At 41.9% G+C, this 18,959-nt stretch overlaps 1 protein-coding gene across 29 annotated transcripts in view; it reads left to right on the forward strand.

Annotated features, from left to right (window-relative positions):
- ASH1L (ASH1 like histone lysine methyltransferase) overlaps positions 1-18,959 on the forward strand; it is a 215,791-nt gene that overhangs the window by 147,097 nt on the left and 49,735 nt on the right. The gene's annotated exons all lie outside the window — the stretch shown is intronic.

Consider the following 18,959-nt stretch of genomic DNA (forward strand, 5'->3'; position numbering starts at 1 on the left):
TTGGGCCTCTAAATTCACGTGGGAGACCCAGATGAAATTCCTGGTTCCTGGCTTCAGCCTGGCCTAGCCCTACCATTGCAGAAATTTTGAGAGTGAACCAGTGAATGAAAGATCTCTCTCTCTCTATGTTTTTCCCTCTCTATCTAACTCTGCCTTTGAAATAGATAAATAAGTCTCCTTTTTCTTAACAAATAAATAATATGGACCAGATAAAACTCAAAATTCTGGAGCATGACACCATATCTGTTTAGCTCTTGCTGAGGGTATCATGGTGGGTGTTATTACCTGGTGGAGGAATGTACAGAAGGCATCAAAGCATCCTGGGTAAATTGCTTTGTCATGACCCACTCTCATGGTAACTAATCTAGTCCCAGCTCTCTTGCTCGAGACCTAATTCAGCTGGAGAGACCTAATCCAGTTTCTTGAGGAAGAAAACCCGTGTAAGAGGGTAGAATCCTCATAATCTAATTATCTTAGAGGTCCCAGTAACTCTCAACACCATTATTTTGGGAATCAAAATTCCAGCACCAGTTTGGTGGCAACAAACCACATCTGAACCAGAGTGCTTTTAACAAATCTGTCCACTTCCATTCTTATTTACACCCAGTCTACTCTATACACAGCTAAAAGAGAAATTATTTTCTAACTTAACGTTGATTGCACTTAAAAGCTTCAAGTGGCTTACCATCACAGTAGAATGCTAACTTTTTCCTTATAGCTTTTTAAAGTAATCTATCCCTTGAAGTGGGTATTATGGTGCAGGGAATTAAATTGCTGCCTAGAATGCTCCCTTTCCCATATCAGAGTGCTACTTCCAAGTCCCTGCTCCTCCACTTCTTTTTTTTTTTTTTTTTTTAAGATTTATTTATTTTTTTACTTGAGAGTCAGAGTTACACAGAGAGAGGAGAGGCAGAGAGAGAGAGAGCGAGAGGTCTTCCATCCAATGGTTCACTCCCCAATTGGCCGCAACGGCCGGAGCTGTGCCAATCCAGAGCCAGGAGCTTCTTCCGGGTCTCCCACGTTTGTGCAGGTGCCCAAGGACTTCTAACTCAGCTTCCTGCTAATGTATCCTGGGAGGCAGCCAATGATGTCTCAAGTTCTTGGGTGCCCACCACCCATGTAAGAGACCCATATGGAGTTCTGGGCTCCTTACTTCAGGCTGGTGCAGCCCTGGCTGTTCACAGGCATTTGGAAGTGAACCAGCGGATAGATCTCTTGCTCTTGCTCTCTTACTGCACCTTGGAAGTGAATGATCAATAAAATAATCAATGTATATGTGTTTTTACATGATCTGTCTCTGATCCCTTCTCTCTCATCTACCTATTCCCATCTCGCCCTTATTTACCATATTGGGTCATACTCACCTTCTTTCAATTCTAAGCCCTTTTTACCATTTCCTGAAAAGCTTTTCTTAAAATTCTTCCCATGACTGGTTTCTTCTCATTCTTAAGAATGAGCTTAGGAAGGTGGCCCAAGTGCTTGGGCCCCTCCATCCATGTGGGAAACTCAGATGAAGCTCTGGCTCCTGGCTTCTGCCTGGCCCACCCCTTGTCATTGCTGCCATTTGGGGAGTGAACCAGCAGATGGAGGATCTCTCTCTATCTCTACCTCAAAGCTTAAAGCCAGTATTATCATAAATGTCATTTTCTTTAAAATGATTTTCCTGACCAGCTTACCAAAAGATAGCCCCTCCCTATATTCTAGATCATGGCACCATATTTATAGTCTATGATTACAATATTGATTTACTCATTTATTATCTGTCCCCTTAACTACATTGTAAGTTTTAGTGGTACAAACTTGTCTTTTTTATTCTTCATTGGTTTCCCAGTAACTGATACAAAATGGAACTTTAACAAATATTTGTTGTACAAATAACAGGAGAAGTTAGGATAAATTATTGTATGTAGATTACAGGGGTTTTTTTTTTTCTTCATATTCAATTTGTTTGAACTAACAAAATTGCCTTAAAGGAATTTAATAAAAAACATGGAGCCAGAAACACTTTATTTGTAGTAGATGTTGATTCTATGCCTTTGAATGATTTCTTCAACTATGATTCTTTAACCTTTTTAACTATATGGCTCTTCTCTGTTAATGATTGGCTAATCGTCTTTTTCTCCCCATGAGTCCAGAACCAGCAGTATATTTGAATCAGCAGGCATAAACAAGTTCTGCAGTAAAGAGTAGTTTCCTTTAATTTTTTTATTTGGCTGGAAATGGGTACAACTACAATATGATGTTACAAGGTTTAGTTCTCAGATAGATAACCTTACGCATGCTTACTTATTGAAGGTAAGGATACATTCCATGTTCTCTGGGCTTCATGCCAAAGTTCTTTTGAAAGAGCCTTTTGTTTTCAGTTTAGATCATAGTAGTAGAACCAGACTCTGAGCAGATTTCTCTCTCTCCTAAAACCTGCTAAGAATAAGTAGGCTTTGAAAGTAAACATTTGAAGGTCCCATTTGAGAAAACGTAACCATTCTGCTCTCCACCAATTTTGTCCTAAATGAGAAATTTACCAACCTGGTTTTTAGAATGAATCTCTAACTATTCAAAAGCATGAAAGGCCCGGTTATTTCTAAGGGGGATAGGAAGAATAATAGATAAGCCATTATTTCTGTCATATTTGTGGCATGAATCAAAATCCCTTACTTTAAATAAAGATTTTTTTTCTCTAATTCCCCAATTCAATATTTTACTAAAACTCATTTATACTTAATAGAATACATAGTGAGTAAGTAATGCAAAAACCTCTTCAAGGTGGAAAAGCTTTTTTTTTTTTTTTTTTTTTTTTGGATAGGCAGAGTGGACAGTGAGAGAGACAGAGAGAAAGGTCTTCCTTTTGCCATTGGTTCACCCTCCAATGGCTGCCGTGGCCAGCACACTGCGGCCGGCGCACCGCGCTGATCCGATGGCAGGAGCCGGGTACTTATCCTGGTCTCCCATGGGGTGCAGGGCCCAAGCACTTGGGCCATCCTCCACTGCACTCCCTGGCCACAGCAGAGAGCTGGCCTGGAAAAGGGGCAACCGGGACAGAATCTGGCACCCCGACCCGGACTAGAACCCGGTGTGCCGGCGCCGCCAGGTGGAGGATTAGCCTAGTGAGCCGCGGCGCCAGCCGAAAAGCTTATATTTTCAAATCAAGCTATTGTAGGAGAGAATTCTGCACCCTCCTGTACCTGAAGACAGTGCTACTTTGTTGTTCAAATAATATTTTATGATTATGGTAGGAAGAAAAACCAGTTGTGTTGAACAGATCACTTCAAATATGTTATAAATAAAGAGAGTGAGTTTTAAAATGAATCAGTCTTAGTTCATTTCTATCTTTGTCCTAATAGATGAATAAAAAGTAATATAAATTAAAATTTATGGAGTCAAATTCACTACCATTTATGGTATCAAATTCAATAAATCAAAAGTAATAAATATATGATAGAATTAAGGTACTTTATCATTAAGCATGCATATCAAAATGCATATATGTGTTGATACTTGTTTGTCAAAATGTATATTATACTCTTTATGATCCATTGAGTTTTCTTATAAGAGTGCTAAAGCAATTCAATGAGGAAAAAAGAATCTTCTGAACAAATGATTTTTTTAAAGATTTATTTATTTTATTTGAAAGTCAGAGTTACAGAGAGAGAGAGTCTTACATTTGCTGGTTAACTCTCCAGACGGCCACAATGGCCGGAGCTGCGCCGATCCGAAGCCAGGAGCTTCCTCTGGGTCTTTCATGCGGATGCAGGGCCACAAGGACTTGGGCCATCTTCTGCTTTCCCAGGCTATACCAGAGAGCTGGATCAGAAGTGGAGCAGCCAGGACTCAAACCAGCACCCATATGGGATGCTGGCACTGCAGGGTGGCAGCTTTACCCACTATTCTATAGCACCGGCCCCTTGTTTGCTTTTTTAAAAATCTGTTTTATTTATTTGAAAGGCAGAGTTCAGAGTTCCAGAGGGAGAAAAAGGTATCTTCCATCTGCTGGTTCACACACTCAAATCGCCATAAAAGCTGGGGCTGGATCATGCTGAAACCAGGAGCTCCCAAGTCTTTCACATGGATGCAGTGGGCCCAAGCATTTGGCCCACCTTCTGCTGCTTTTCCAGGCACATAAGCAGGGAGTTGGATTGGAAGTGGAACAGCCAGGACTTGAACCAGTACCCATACGAGATGTTGGCATTGCAGGCAGTGGCTTAAGCCACTGTGCCATAATGCCAGCTCCCTTGGTTTTGTATTGATTAGACAGACATATACAAAAGAATGAAATTGGAATCTTACTTCATACCCTATATAAAAATTAAAATGCGTTGTTAAGAACAGCGCTGTGGCATAGCAGGTAAAATCCGCTGCCCACGATACCAGCATCCCATCCATATGGGTGCTGGTTTGAGTCCTGGCTGCTGTACATCCGATCCAACTCTCTGCTATGGCCTGGGAAAGCAGAAGAGCCCAAGTCCTTGGACCCCTGCACCCTCATGGGAGACCCAGAGGAAACTCCTCGCTTCAGATCGGCGTCCCTCTGGCCATTGCGGTCAATTGAGGAGTGAACTAGTGGATGATAGACCTCTCTCTCTCTCTCTCTCTCTCTTTTTCTGCCTTTCCTTCTCTCTGTGTAACTCTGACTTTAATAAATAGATAAATAAATAAATAGATCTTTAAAAAAACAGAAATAGTGTGAGATTTTGTTACTATACAAAATTGTGTATACTTTAAAGCTTATGAGTTGTTTATATGTAATTTCAGTCTGCAGTTGGCCCTAGATAAAGGGACTACTGAACCAAGTAAAGGATTTTCGTCCATTTGTCCACATAAAGTGTTCAAACTCAATAATAGAAAACACACTTCTCTAAAACTTGAGTAGCCATTTCTCCAAAAAATGTATACAAATGGATGTTCAGCATCGTTAGTCATTAGGGAAGTAAATGCAACCAAAAACTACAAAGAAATATCACCTTATACCCAAAGACAACTTTAATTAAAAGATGGGCATTAACCAGGGTTGACAAGAATGTGAACAAATTAAAACTTCTACATTGCTGGTGGGGATGTCAAGCCACTTTATAAAATAGTTTGGCAGGTACTCAAGACATTAAACATAGACTTGCCATATGACCTAGAAGCTCTGCTGTTGAGTATGTTGCCATAAAAATTAAAAACATATGCTCATACAAAACTTGTACCTAAATAGCCATAGCAACAATATTCATAATAGTCAAAAGGTGAAAGCAACTGAAATGTCTTTTGGTGAATGAATGGACAAACTGTGGTATATCCATACAATGGAATATTATTCAGCAATAATAAGGAATGAAATGCTAATTATGCCGTTTGAAAGAAGGCAGTCATAAAATGTTATATATTATTCTGTTTATATGAAATAGCCAAAATAGGCAAGTATGTAAGAGACAGAAAGTAGATTAGAGGTTACCAGGGACTGGGAGAGGCAAGAATGGGAAGTGACCACTAGCAGGTACAGGGATGGTTCTTTGGATGTTGAATGTATTTTGAAATTAGATAGTGATTTTATTAATTGGGGTTCTCCAGAAAAGAAGCAACAATAGGATGCAGAGAGAGAGAGGAAAGAAAAACAATCATTCTAAGCAGTAGGTTCACATGATTCTTGAGGCTGGCAAGTCCAAAATCTAAAGGGTAGACTGACAGACCCGGAGAAGAGTTCATGTTGGAGTACAAGTCCTAAGGCAATCTGTTCACAGAACTTCCTCTTTTGAAAAATTGTCTTTCATATATTGAGGACTTCATCCACATTATGGAGAGTGTTCTTACTTGTAATTACTATTTTTCAATGTTAAGCTCATCTGAAAAATAGTTTTGTAGAAATATCTAAAGTAATGTTTGGTCAGGCATCTGTGTACTGTGGCCTAGCCTGGTAAGCACATAAAAGTGGTGGTTGTACAATTCTCCATACTAAAGATCATCAAATAGTATACAATAAAAGGGTAAATGTCTCTATAAAGCTGATAAGTACATATATTTATGTTTTGGTCTAGATATTTTCATCAAAATTCTAGTGTTTTGTAACATGAAAGAAAAATTTTTAGGTTTGCACATTATGATCACTAGTACTTTTTTTTTTTTTTTTTTTTTTATTTTTTGATAGGCAGAGTGGACAGTGAGAGAGACAGACAGAGAGAGAAAGGTCTTCCTTTGCCGTTGGTTCACCCTCCAATGGCCGCTGCTGCAGCCGGCGCACCGCGCTGATCCGATGGCAGGAGCCAGGATCCAGGTGCTTTTTCCTGGTCTCCCATGGGGTGCAGGGCCCAAGCACCTGGGCCATCCTCCACTGCACTCGGGGGCCACAGCAGAGAGCTGGCCTGGAAGAGGGGCAACTGGGACAGAATCCGGCGCCCCGAACGGGACTAGAACCCGGTGTGCCGGCGCCGCAAGGTGGAAGATTAGCCTATTGAGCCACGGCGCCGGCTGATCACTAGTACTTTTAAATGTTCATTTAAATGTTTTTTTTATGGTATAGGAATATAGATTGTTCAAGAATGTTGAGCATAAATACATAGCATTAGGGTAAAAATCTGTAGAGTAAGTAGAATAGAAATGATGTTCAGGCCGGCGCCACGGCTCAATAGGCTAATCCTCCACCTTGCGGCGCCGGCACACCGGGTTCTAGTCCCGGTCGGGGCGCCAGATTCTGTCCCGGTTGCCCCTCTTCCATGCCAGTCCTCTGCTGTGGCCAGGGAGTGCAGTGGAGGATGGCCTAGGTGCTTGGGCCCTGCACCCCATGGGAGACCAGGAAAAGCACCTGGCTCCTGGCTCCTGCCATCGGATCAGCGCGGTGCGCCGGCCGCAGCGCGCCGGCCGCGGCGGCCATTGGAGGGTGAACCAACGGCAAAAAGGAAGACCTTTCTCTCTGTCTCTCTCTCTCTCTCACTATCCACTCTGCCTGTCAAAAAAAAAAAAAAAAAGAAATGATGTTCAAAACAAAAAAGTTACTTGCATTTCCAAATGTTGAAGAAGAGATTATTGTTTTTTAATGGACAGTGGTAATTATTACATCTTTATGATATTAAGATTTAGCACTTATCATTGTTAAAACTGACACTTAAAAGATATAAAGGATTCATAGATTTTCAAAATTTTTTTGGAGAGAATGGAGACATAAAAGTTGGAGGACCTGGTCTTTTACATTTGGCCTCTTGAATCAGTAAGGTCTTGATTCAGATTCCATCTTTGCCAATTACTCTCTATTTGACCCTGGAGAAGTTAATGTATCTCAAGGCTTTAGATTTTTTTTATTTGTAAAATACAAATTAGCATAAATATTAAATAATTCATGTAAAATGCTTAGCACACTGCCTAGCACATAGTAAATATTCAATAAAAGGTAATTATTATAGAACTGAAGCAGTTGTTTGTCGAGAAGAATGGCCGTGCTTAGTACAAAAGTCTTACTTCTGTTACTTCTGGCAGAAGACCTCAAGATCCTTATCAACATTGCTCTCCTAGGCTGCCACTGTTGGTCATTCAGACATGCCACATCCTGACTACTTTTCCTCATTTAATATAAAGTACATAATCCCAAGGGAGATTAATTTAGCGTACTTAAGACCACTTCTCCTAGAAAGGCCTGCTTGCAAGGTTAGGAGTGGGCTGTAATATAGGAACTTGAATGGTAAACAGTTCCCCACAGTAGCATAAAACTTTTCCTAATGTTAACAGTAACTTGTGTATCTACAGTGTTTCAATAAAACCCAGTGTAGGAGGATTGGCTGCTAAAGGTAAAAAGGGCCAAGAGTTCAAGGAAAGAGAGGAAATCCAATTTTTAATAATAGAATATCACTTATTGCAAGGACTTGCAGATGGAAGCATTGTCTTGGGCTTCCAGGAAACAGTGAATCCCTGCTCCCTAGTCAGTAGTAAGGGGTTTATGCCTTAAGCTAGATAAAGATAGCCACAGCTAACTTCACTTCACCTGGACTTTCTCAAGAAGCATTAACATTCTAAGCATTAGATAACTGACATTCCAACATCCAGCCAGGCTAGACAAGCTGAGCCCCACAAATTACCTTTTTTTTTTTTTAATTAATTGTTTATTTGAAAGAGTTAGCGAAAGAGATCTTCCATGTACTGCTTTACTCCCCAAAGAGCCACAACAAACCGTAGCCAGGAGTTAGGAGTTTCTTCCAGGTCTCTCACATGAGTGGCAAGGGCCCAAACTCTCAAACCATGTTCTGCTGCTTTCCCCATGCCGTTAGCAGGGAGCTGGGTCAGAAGTGGAGCAGCCAGGATACAAACTGGTGCCCATATGAGATACTGGCATTGCAGGCAGTGGTTCTACCCACTAAACTACAACGCCAGTCCCCAGCGTATTATCCTTTTTTTAAAAAGATTTATTTTATTTATTTGAAAGACAGTTACAGAGAGAGGTAGAGCCAGATAGAGAGAAGTCTTCCATCTGCTGTTTCACTCCTCAATTGGCCACAAAGGCCAGAGCTGTCCCGTTGAAGCCAGGAGCTTCCTCTGGGTCTCTCATGTGAGTATAGGGGCACAAGGACTTGGACCATCTTCCATGGCATTCCCAGGCCATAGCAGAGAGCTGAATTAGAAATGGAACAGCCAGGACTTGAACTGGCGCCCACATGGGATTCTGGCACTGCAGGCGGTGGCCCTATCCACTATACCATAGCACCAGCCCCAAATAGTACAGTTTCTACTGACCACTTGCTTTCCATCTGGGAGTCTAGAATTTTGGCACATTTAGGGTACATTGAGGATAGCTGCATGACCAGCCATCAGTAACAACATTGCTCAACGTCAGAGGTATGGAATGGGGAAGGAAACCCACATATGTTTGATTCCAAGGTGTGTCAGGGATCCCTGAGAAAGTGTTCAGGTGTGGTGACTTACAGGACTTAGTGTATAGTAGTACTCATGGCTATGCTTTATTGCACGGAAAAGATTCTAAGTAGAATCAGTAAAAGGAAAAGGTGTACTGAGCAAAGTCCAAAGGAAACCAGGTTGGAAATGAGTTTTGAAGTATTGTCTATTGGGGAAATTCATGAGATACTCAGTACCCAAAGTTTTACTGGTGGCTTGTCATGAAAAATTCCGAACTCAAAACACCTCCCTTCACTGAGAATTTGTCGCTAACCAACTTACACTTTGAGAAATGGCAACAGATGTAAATTTAGCTCATGAGGAAGAAATAAAGAGTAATGGAAACACCAAATGTTGAGTGACTAAACAATTTTTTCTCTTAATTATATTAAAATACATATAACAGGTTAAAACAAAAATTATAACATTCTATTGTAGGATCTATAGAATATACATTTGTTAACTACAGTTATACAGAGAACTATATGTTTGCAGAACGTAACCTTTAGTGTGAAGAGGTACGATAACCAGAAGTAAGTAGATTCTATAAAGGAAAGACATATTGTTGGGGCTAGCACTGTGGCCCAGAGGATTAAAGCTCTGGCCTGCAGTGCCGGCATCCCATATGGGCACTGGTTTGAGTCCTGGCTGCTCCACTTCCAATCCAGCTCTCTGCTGTGGCCTGGGAAAGCCTTGGGCCCCTGCACTCGCATGGGAGACTTGGAAGAAGCTCCTGGCCCTGGCTTTGGATCAGTTCAGCTCTGGCCATTGCAGCCAATTGGGGAGTGAACCAGCAGATGGAAGACCTCTCTCTATCTGGCTCTACCTCTCTCTGTAACTCTGTCTTCCAAATACATAAAAAATAAAATCTTAAAAAAAAAAAGCCATGTTGTAAGTCAATTAGAAAAATTCTTTCAGGGGCTAGTATTGTGGCACAATGAGTTAACTCATCATGTGCAGCACCAGCTTCCTGTTTACAAAAACTGATGCAGGATGAAATAGAACATATAGCCCATATCTTTTATTTATTTATTTATTTGCAAGTCAGGGTTACACAGAGAAGGAGGCAGAGAGAGAGAGAGAGATTGGTCTTCTATCCGATGGTTCACTCCCCAATTGGCCATAATGGCTGCTGCTGTGCCGATCCGAAGCCAGGAGCCAGGAGCCTCCTCCGGGTCTCCCACGTGGGTGAAGGGACCCAAGGACTTGGGCCATCTTCTGCTGCTTACCCAGGCCATAGTAGAGAGCTGGATGGGAAGTGGAGCAGCTGGGTCTCGAACTAGCGCCCTTATGGGATGCTGGTGCTTCAGGCCTGGGTGTTATCCTTCTGTGCCACAGTGCCAGCCCCAGCCCATATCTTTTAAAGAAACTGAGTTCTGGGGCCGGTGCTGTGGCGCAGCGGGTTGACGCCCTGGCCTGAGGCACCGGCATCCCATATGGGCGCCAGTTCTAGTCCCAATCCGGCTCTGTGCTATGGCCTGGGATAGCAGTAGAGGATGGCCCAAGTCCTTGGGCCCCTGCACCCACGTGGGAGACCCGGAGGACGCTCCTGGCTCCTGGCTTTGGATGGGCACAGTTCCGGCTGTTGTGGCCATCTGGGGAGTGAACCATTGGATGGAAAACCTCTCTCTCTGTGACTCTTTCAAATAAAAAAAAAATCTTAAAAAAAAAAAAAGAAAGAAACTGAGTTCTTTACCAAAATTATTCACAAAAAATTCTAGTCCTAGATAGTTTTCTAGTGAAATTCAGTGTATATTTGAGAAAGAAAGAACACCAGAGGCCAGCATTATGGTGCAATAGACCACCACCTGCAACACTGGCATCCTGTATGGGGGAAGCACCAGTTGGAGTCCCAGCTGCTTTGTTTCCAACCCAGCTCTGTGCTGATGTGCCTGGGAAAGTAGTGGAACATGTTCCATACATATAATGGTTTCCAGTTGTATCCATTTTGTTGTAAAACACAGAATTTCATTCATTTTTATGGCTGAATGGTATTCCATTATATATATATTATATTTATATATGGTATTCCATTATATATTATATATATATTATGTGTGTATATGTGTGTACATATGTATATATGTGTGTGTGTGTGTATATATACACATACACCACACCACAATTTATACAGTTAATGGACATCTGGGTTGATTCTATATCTTGACTGTTGTGAATTGAGGCACAGTAAACATGGGTGTACAATGTGGAAGACACTGAAGAAGCTACTGGCTCCTGGCTTCATCCTCGCCTGGCCCTGGCCATTGCAGCCATTTGGGGGGTGTCCAGTGGATGGAAGATTTCTCTCTATCTCTACCTTTCAAATAAATAAATAAATTTTTAAAAGAAAGAAAAACATGGGGGTACAGGTAACTTTCATATGCTGACTTCATTTCCTTTGGGTAAAGGTAAATTCTTGAGAGTGGGATTGCTGGGTCCTATGGTGTATCTGATTTCAGTTTTCTAAAGTATCTCCATACTGTCTTCCACAGTGGCTGTACTAGTTTATTCTCACTGACAGTGGATTAGAGTACCTTTTTTCACCACATTCTTGCCAGAATTGTTTGTTGATTTCTGTATGAGAGCCATTCTAACTGGGGTGAGGTGAAATATTGTGGTTTTCATTTGCATTGCCCTCTTGACTAGTGATCCTGAGCATTTTTTTCCTTTATCTGTTAGCCATGTGAATTTCTTCTTTTGAGAAATGCCTGTTCAAGTCCTTTGCCCGTTTCTTAACTGGATTGTTTCTTTTGTTGTTGTTGAGTTTCTTGTGCTCTTTATACATTCTGGATATTTATCCTTTATCCATTGCATAGTTTGCAAATATTTTCTCCCATTCAGTTTGTTGCCTCTTCATTTTGCTGAGTGTTTCCTTTGCAGTGCAGAAGCTTCTCAGCTTAAAGTAATCTCATTTGTCTGTTTTGGCTTTGATTACCTGTGCTTCTGGGTTCCTTTCCAAGAAGTTTTTGCCTATGCCATTGTCTTGCAGTTTCCCCAGTGTTCTCCTTTAGTAATTTGGTGGTATCAGGTCTTAGATTTAGGTCCTTGGTCCATTTTGAGTTGATTTTTGTATAAGGTGTAAAGTAGATGTCTTGTTTCATACTTCTGCGTGCAGAAATTCAATTTTCCCAGCACCATTTCTTGACAAGACTGTCCTTTCTCCAGGGATTGATTTTAGCTTCTTTGCCAAAAATTGGTTTTAGATGCATGGATTGAGTTCTGGAGTTTCTGTTCCTTTATATTGGTCTACATGTCTATTTAGTGCCAGTGCCAGGCTGTATTAATTATAAATGCCCTGTAATATGTCTTGAAATCTGGTATTTTTTTTTTTTGAAATTTTTTTAAAGATTTATTTATGGCCGGCGCCGCGGCTCACTAGGCTAATCCTCTGCCTGAGGCTCCAGCACACCAGGTTCTAGTCCCGGTCAGAGCGTAGATTCTGTCCCGGTTGCTCCTCTTCCAGTCCAGCTCGCTGCTGTGGCCTGGGAGTGCAGAGGAGGATGGCCCAAGTGCTTGGGCCCTGCACCCACATGGGAGACTAGGAGAAGCACCTGGCTCCTGGCTTCTGATCAGCGTGGTGCGCAGGCCACAGCGGCCATTGGAAGGTGAACCAACGGTAAAGGAAGACCTTTCTCTCTCTCTCTCTCACTCTCTCACTCTCTCACTGTCCATTCTGCCTGTCAAAAAAATAAAAAGATTTATTGATTTATTTGAAAGTCAGAGTTACACAGAGAGAGGAGAGGCAGAGAGAGAGAGAGGTCTTCTGTCCATTGGTTCCCTTCCCAAATAGCCGCAACGGCTGGAGCTGCGCCGATCTGAAGCCAGGAGTTGGGAGCTTCCTCTGGGTCTCCAATGCGGGTGCAGGGGCTCAAGGACTTGGGCCATCCTCCACTGCTTTTCCAGGCCATAGCAGAGAGCTGGATAGGAAGTGGAGTAGCTGGGTCTTGAACTAGCGCCCATATGGGATGCCAATGCTTCAAGCCATGGTGTTAACCCTCTGCGCCACAGCACTGGCCCCTTGAAATCTGGTATTGTAATGCCTTCCTGCTTTGTTTTTGTTGTTTAACATTGCTTTCGCTATTCGGGGTCTATTGTGCTTTCATGTGAATTTTAGCATCGCTTTTTCTAGATCTGAGAAGAATGTCATTGGTGTTTTGATTGGGATAGAATTTAATCTGTAAATTGCTTTTGGTAGTATGGACATTTCCCATCCACGAACATGGAAGATTTTTCCATTTTTTTTGTGTGTCTTCTTTTTCTTTTCTTTAAAAAAACAAACAAAAAAACACATTTATTTGAAGGCAGAGTTACAGAAAGGCAGAGAGAGAGAGAATCTTCCATCCACTGGTTCACTCTCCAGATGGCCGCAACATCTGGAGCTGAGCTGATCCAAAGCCTGGAGCCAGGAGCTTCTTTTGGGTCTCACATGGGTGAATGGTTTTTATTTGGTTTGTTAATGTATATCACATTTATTGATTTGCATATGATGTACCATCCCCACATACTAGGGATAAATCCTACTTGGTCCAGGTGAATGATCTTTCTAATGTTTGGCTAGTTATTTTGTTGAGGATTTTTGCATCTAAGTTCATCAGGGATATTTGTCTACAGTTCTCTTTCTTTTTGTATCTTTTTCCGGTTTGGAGTTCAAGTGATGCTGGTCTCATAGAAGGAATTTGGGAGAATTCCCTCCCTTTCAGTTTTGACTAGCTTTAGAAGAGTTGGAATTAGTGCTTTAAAAGTCTGGTAGAATTAAGCAGTGAAGCCATCTCATCCTGAGCTTTTCTTTGTTGGGAGGGTCTTTATTACTGATTAAATTTTCGTCTTGGTTATTGGTCTGTTTAGATTTTCTGTATCTTCATGGCTCAATTTTGGTGCATTGTATATGTCCAGGAATCTATCCATTTCTTCTAGATTTTTCAATTTGTTGGCATTTAGCTGTTTGTAGTAGTTCCTGATGATTTTTATTTCTGTGATCTCCATGTTATATAATCTCCTTTTTCATCTTTTTCATTTCTGAATTTTTTAATTTGGGTCCTTTCCCTCTTTTTTTTCCTTTTTTTTTTTTTTCAAAAAAAAAAACAGCTCTTCATTTAACTGATTTTTTTCTTTGTTTCAATTTTGTTTATTCTCTAACTTTAATTATTTCTTTTCTCTTACTAATTCAGAATTTGGTTTACTGTTGTTTGATGCATTGATAGCTCATTTATTTGATATCTTTCCAGTTTCTTGATATAGGCACCAATTGCTGTAAAATTCCCTCTTAACACTGTATCCCACAAGTTTTGATATGTTGTATTATCATCTTCATTCATTTCAAGAAATTTTTTGATTTCCCTGTTGGTTTCCTCTGTGACCCACTGTTCATTCAGGAGCATGTTGTTCAGTCTCCATGTGTTTGTGTATGTTCTAGAGATGCTTGAGTTGCTAATTTCCATTTTCATTCCATTGTAGTCAGAAAACATGCATGGTATGATTTCAGTTTCTTTGAATTTGGTCAGACAGACTAGCTTAATGGGCTAGCTTATGGTCTATCCTAGAGAAAATTCCATGTGCTGATAAAAAGAATATGTATTCTGCAATTGTGGGATGAAAAGTTCTGTAGGTATCAGTTAGGTCCATTTGGTCCATAGTATAGATTAGTTCTGTTGTTTTAGGCATTTGTGGAAATACTTGTTGGTTTCTTCTCTGATGGCTTTTATCTTTGGACTATGCCTCTGTTGCCTAGTAGAGTATCTACTCTTCCAGCGCGTACCCAGAGGCATGTGCTGGCTATGACCAGGGAGCTCTGGTCAGTGCTCCAAGATGGAGTGAGTATCCAGGATGACACCCAAGATGGGCATCGTAGATGTCCTGTGCTGTCAGCAGAGGGAGGGCATAATCACCTCTGTTGGTCTAATCACAGCCTTACTTCTTTTCCAAGGTGATCAGTGCAAGGGTTTAGCCCACTGTGAGTGCAACACTTAGGTATGCTGCCACATGTCCCACAGAAGGGATCTGTGCAGTCCTCAGTTTGAGCATGGATCCCACTGCAATGACCCCTTCTAGGCATTCAAGGAGCTCTGAGCCTCTGGTGCGGGATGTAGTGATTGCCCAGAGACCCACGTCCACCCTGACCCTGTCATGCAGTCACAGAGTTCTCACAGTCTCACCACACAAAGCTCTCACATTCATGGAGTGCAGAGGATCCACTTAGCCCCACTAGCCTGTCCTGTCCACAGAGAGCAGAGATGTACCCAGATCCAGCTGCCTGTGGGTGCTCTGCCTTAGGAGTTTGAGCCTCAGAGCCTGTGATATCTTGAGAGGCTGGAGCACTTCACAGTACTGCGTGGGTGCCCAGCCCTCTATCAGCCCTCCAACCAGACTCAAAGTCAGTGGGGAACACATTTTTTTTTTTAAGATTTTGTTTGTGGGGCAGGCACTGTAGTGTAGTGCGTAAAGCTGCCGCTTGCAGTTTTGGCATCCCATATGGGTATCCGTTGAGACCCAGGTGCTCCACTTCCAATCCAGCTCCCTGCTGATGCACCCGAGAAGGCAGCAGAAAATGACCCAAGTACTTGGGCTCCTGCAGCCATCTGGAAGACCCAGATGGAGCTACTGGCTGCTGGCTTCCGCTTAGCTCTATTTTGGCCATTTGGGAAATGAACCAGCAGATGGAAGATCTCTCTGTGTCTTTGTCTCTTTATGCCTATGCGTATGCCTATGCCTCTTCTTCATAATTCTGCCTTTCAAATAAATAAATCTAAGAAAAAAAAGGAAGGTTTATGGGGACTACTACTTAAAGAAAAACAGATTTTGTTTGTTTATTTGAAAGGCGGAGTTAGAGAGAAAGAGGGAGATACACAGAGATCTTCCACCTGCTGGTTTGCTTCCCAATGGGCTACAACAGTCAGGGCTGGTCCAAGCTGAATCAAAGAGCAAGAAACTGTCCAGGTCTCCCATGTGGGTGCTGTTATAAGAACCAGTGCTCTGTGGCATAGTGGATAAAGCCACCGCCTGCAGTGCCAGCATCCTATATGGGCACGGGTTCAAGTCCCGGCTGCTCCACTTCTGATCTGGCTCTCAGTTTTGGCCTGGGAAAGCAGCAGAAGATGGCCCAAGTCCTTGGACCCCTACACCCCCTTTGGAGACCCAGAAGAAGCTCCTGGCTTCGGATCGGCTGTTGTGGCCATCTAGGGAACAAACCAGCAGATGGAAGACCTCTCTCTCTCTCTCTCTCTCTCTCTCTCTGCCTCTCCTTCTCTCTCTGCCTCTCCTTCTCTCTGTGTGTAACTCTGACTTTCAAATAAATAAATAAATCTTAAAAAAAAAAAAAAAAAACAGCACCCATGTGGGAAGCTGGCTTTGCAGGTGGCAGTGTAATCTGCTATGTCAGAACACCTGTCTATACTGTAAGCAAACAATTGGAAAATATTTTTAAAAGTTTTTATAATAGTATAATGAAACTTAAAGATAAATTTATCCTTTAAAAAAAAGTCCCCTACACTGTAAACTGAAACATTTTCCAAGAAATTGAAGAAGACCTAAATACATAGAGTGGTATGTCATGTTATGGAATTGAAAGCCTCAATTGTACAGTGTAGGCCGGCGCCACAGCTCAATAGGCTAATCTTCCGCCTGCGGCGCCGGCACACTGGGTTCTAGTCCCAGTCAGGGCACCAGATTCTGTCCCAGTTGCCCCTCTTCCAGGCCAGCTATCTGCTGTGGCCAGGGAATGCAGTGGAGGATGGCCCAAGTCCTTGGGCCCTGCACCCACATGAGAGACCAGGAGAAGCACCTGGCTCCTGGCTTTGGATCAGCACGATGTGCTGGCCTCAGCGCGCCGGCCACGGCAGCCATTGGAGGGTGAACCAACAGCAAAGGAAGACCTTTCTCTCTGTCTCTCTCTCTCTCTCTGTCCACTCTGCCTGTCAAAAAATAAAAAATAATAAAATAAAAATTGTACAGTGTAATCTTAGCTATATTAACAGTGGGGTTTTCTGTTAAATTAATCTGATGATTCCAAAATTTATATGAAAATCCAGAGGATTGAGACTATGAAAAGAGATTACTCTAAATATATATATCACCACCATTATGCTGCATAATTAAGAATTCATTTCTTCAGTTTACCTCTGTTTTGGTACTCATTATGCAAATATCTTCTATCCTCCCTACTCCTCCCAGCCTCTAATAATCACTATTCTGTGTTCAGATTGATTTTTAAGTTTCCAAATATGAGAAAGAAAATGCAGTGTTCGTCTTTCTGTGTCTGGCTTATTTCACTTCATATAACATCCCCCAATTCCATCCACTTTGCTACAGATTACTAGATCTCATTTCTCATTCTTTTTATTGTTGAATAATATTCCATTGCATATATATACTACATTTTCTTTATCCATTTTTCTAATGACAGACACCTTTGTTGATTATCTCCTCTTCTTCTTCCTTCTTCAAGATTTACTTGTTTATTTGAAAGGCAGAGTTATAGAGAAGGAGAAAAACGGACATCTTCTATCTAGTGGTTCACTCTCCAGATGCCTGCATTTGCCAGGCCAAATCCAGGAGCCAGGAGCTTCGACCAAGACTTCCATATGGGTGCAGGGGACCAAGCATCTTCTTCTGGTTTCCTAGGCTCATTAGCAGGGAGCTGGATTGGAAGTAGAGCAGCTGGGTCTTGAACCAATGACCATAGGGGATGCTGGTGCTGCACCACAGTACCAGCCCTGGCATTTCTTTTTTAGTGTTTATTTTTTCCTCTATTTGAAAGGTAGAGTAAGAGATAGAAGGGGGTATAACCCCATCTAATAGTTCACTCCCCAAATGCCCACAACAGCCAGGGCTGCATCAGGCCAGGAACTAGGATCTTGTGGCAGGGGCCCAAGCACTTGAGCCGCCATCTGCCACCTTCCAGTGTTCATCAGGAGGAAACTAGATCAGAAGCTGAATAGCTTGTATTTTAACTAGCACTCAGACATGCAATGCGTGCATTCCAAGTGGTGACTTAACTGCTGCACCGCCGCGCCCACCCCCTTTGATGTACATTTCTGTCCTGTCTTTGGACAGTTGTGAATAATGGTACTATGGAAATTGGTTTACAATTCTTTGTTCAAAACCCTGCTTTCAGTTTTGTTTTTTTTTTTTTAAGATTTACTTATATATTTGAAAGGCAATATGACAGAGAGAAACAGAGAGATATCTTCCATTTGCTATTTCTTTACCCATATGCCTGCAACAGACAGGGCTAGTCCAGGAGCTAGGGGCCAGAAACTTTATCCAGGTCTTCCTGTTGGTGGCAGGGACACAGTTGCTTGAGCTGTCATCCGCTGCACATTATCAGGAAGTTGGATTGGAAGCAGAGGTAGAACTCTCCCGCCACTCCAGTATGGGATATGGGCATCCCAAACAGTAGCTTAACCGCCTGGACCAGAATGCCCACTTTCTTATTGTGGTTTGGATTTGAATTTCCCTGTTGATTAATGCTGTTGGGTGGGTTTTTTTGGATTTCTTTAGAGAAATATTTATTGTAGACCTTTGGCCATTGATTAATTGAGTTGTTTAGGTTTTTTTTTGTTCTTTAGCTTTATGAATTCTTTATTCTGCATAATACCACCCTCTCAGCTATATGCTATGTAGGACAGTATCTTGGTAACATAGTTAAAGAACAATAACAACAACAAAAAAAACCCTGCATAAACCCATGGGAAAAGATGGATAACTACCATATTGGATAGTGTAGCTTTCAAAATCAGGATTGACTGTGGTTCTTTACAATAGCTATGTTAGATGTACAGATTTTTAAGTAAGGTTTAGAAGACAAAGGGCATAATTTGGTGGAGAGATTCCAGTTTTAGGTGAGAGGAATGACATGAAAATGTAAGGGCAAAAGAGTGAAGTGTATTGAAGAACTTAGGAAAAGTACAATTCAGGAAACAAGACAGTTGATACTGTTTAAAAATGTTAAAATAGACCATGAGAATACCAAGGGAGCTCTTCCTGAGCTCACAGCTTATTGTGAAAACAAGTTCCACATCCTACCCTTAGCAGGCCAGACAGGATGGAGAATTGTAAATCAGGCTTTTTAATGGGTTTTGTTCCTGACTGGTAACTGAATGCCAATCTGA

Source organism: Oryctolagus cuniculus, chromosome 7 (assembly GCF_051225735.1).
Source record: "Oryctolagus cuniculus isolate XC-2025 breed Fujian yellow rabbit chromosome 7, ASM5122573v1, whole genome shotgun sequence".
NCBI classification, from domain to species: Eukaryota; Metazoa; Chordata; class Mammalia; order Lagomorpha; family Leporidae; genus Oryctolagus; species Oryctolagus cuniculus.